Raw genomic sequence first — 2,433 nt, forward strand, 5'->3', positions numbered from 1 at the left:
CGTGCACCTATCGGCACGGGACGCCGTTGGCACGCACTACCCCCGTGCCTCTGCGGCGCCCCTCGGGGTGGGCTCGATGGGGTGGTGCGGCAGGGGCGCGATGGCGGCGCATCCGCCGGCGCTAGGCGCCGGCGGGAAGCAGCACCTCCGTGCCTCCGGCGCACCACCTGCTTTCACGGCCCCGAACCCGGCTTACGGGGGGGGGGGGGGGGGGGCTTGCCACCACGCGCGACGGATCCGCACGGCACCGTGGCGCCTTTTCCCCGAACGCGGCGCAGTTTCCGCCGCCATGCTTACCGGGTAACCACGGCACACGTGGCGGCCAGCCGCCAACTCAGAAGCCTCGGAGTGCGGTGAACCCCTTGTGTTGCGGTCCTCCCGCACCACAAGGCACCGGTGTATGGTGCGTCCCGTGGGCAGCTCACGGGCACCACAGTGTACAAGATTCCTCCCTTTCCTGCAGGTTAGACTCTTACCAGATCCGAGGTGCTGAAAAAATTTCGAAACTTATGAAAACAAGTAACACAGGTAAATCAGATAAATCTCATCTCTCCTGTTTCCCAGCCCCCGGCACAAAGGGGTCGATGCCAAACTTGGATGTGAGCGTTTCCTTCCCGGGCGCAGCGACTGCGCAGTGCAGGCGGCGGGAGGCCGAGCAACTGCACGCTTAGTGGTGCACGTTGCGGGAAGCCCGCCAACGGCACGACTAGTGATGCACGTTGCGGGGAGCCCGCCAACGGCATGTTCCCGCCTTCGTTCCTTGTATCCGACGCAGGACAAGGTCTCCGTTCTCGAGCCCCCAGGGACGGACTCGTCTGTCGTGATAACGACGGAGTCCCTGCTGGTAGCGCGCGGCTTGCATAGCAGCCCGGCACCGAAGCTCTTTGATGAAGTTTAGATTGTCGACCCTTTGCTCGTGTTGGCTGGCGTCGCCGTACGCGCGTACTTGGGGAGATCCGTACTTGAGCTCGAGGGGCAGCACCGCTTCTGCCCCGTAGACAAGGGCGAAAGGAGTTTCGCCCGTTGCCCGACTAGGTGTGGTCCGGACGGACCACAGCACGGGCCGGAGTTCTTCGATCCAGTGCTTCCCGTGGCCTTTGAGCTTATCAAAGGTTCTCGTCTTGAGCCTCCGCAGAACCTCTGCGTTGGCTCGCTCCGCCTGTCCGTGGCTCCTCGGGTGAGCGATGGACGCGAAGTGCAACTTAGTGCCCATGTCTTCACAGTAGGCGCGAAACGCTGCGCTCGTGAATTGCGTGCCATTATCGGTGATGATGCTGTGGGGAACCCCGAACCGGCACACAATGCCCTTAAGGAACTTCATGGCCGCCTGGGCGGTCACCTTGCGCACTGGTTCCACTGAAGGGGCGCGTAGAGATAAACAAAAACTTTTCCTACGCGAACTCTCAAGATCTAGCCGAGGTAGAAGGCCACGAGGATTACCACTAGACGCGCAGTTGCGGATTATTGATGCGGCGCCTTGATGCAGTGCAGTCCCTCGATCCGATCCAGCCGATCCAATCCCGCGATCGTCGAAGTGCTGAACGTACAACACCTCTGCCGGTATCCACACGTGCAAGGAGGAGCTCCGGCGGCGGACTGCTAGGTCCGGTGCGACGGTTGAACTGAATCGGGCTAGGGTTCTCAACGCATGAGAGTGGAAAAACCGTGCCCCTTAGGCATCCCACGCCCCTGCTTATATATCGAGTGGAAGTGGGCTCCAAGCCTTGTGGCCCATCCACCCTGCGAGTCCAACTCGCATTGTCAGCCCAATTCCAGTTCGGGTCCAACCCGACCAAATACTTGCTCCCGCTCTTAAGTGTGTGACCCCGCAGGCTCATGGCGACTTGGACACGATTGGAGTCTGACTCACAATCGATCAATCGGTAGCGGCTCCTAGCAGAACGTGCCGACTCCCAAGTACCATCGAGTCATGACGACGTACCTTCCAATGTGACATACGTCTTAGTCCCTTTTGCCTCACGATATACCTTGTCAAACTATAGGCGATTAATCGTCATCCCTTTAATAGTTCAACTCTCTTCTAGATCTGTGATATACGATTCATCCGACTAACTCTTAGTTGATCGACCCGGTTAATAGTTAACCAAGTCGCGCATGGCCATGCTTCCCGAATCATATCACTCGAGAGGGCCCAGAGAATATCTCTCCAGTCGGAGGGGCAAAATCTCATCTTGGTTATCCACATCACACAGCTTGATTCTCAGTCAACCCGAACTCTGCCTTTATAACTGCCCTGTTACGGAACAACGTTTGACAGAACCTAAGTTGGTGATCCACAACTCGGATTGTGCGATAACCTCAGGTTTAAGGATTACATTGATTGAGACATGCAAATGACGACCTACTCGTTGCATCTCAATATGGGTCAGTCCGACTCGCTAAACTCTTTAGCCGAGTTCGTGTAAGCTGGAA

The sequence above is a fragment of the Brachypodium distachyon genome, chromosome 2 (genome assembly GCF_000005505.3).
Source record: "Brachypodium distachyon strain Bd21 chromosome 2, Brachypodium_distachyon_v3.0, whole genome shotgun sequence".
Lineage (NCBI taxonomy): Eukaryota > Viridiplantae > Streptophyta > Magnoliopsida > Poales > Poaceae > Brachypodium > Brachypodium distachyon.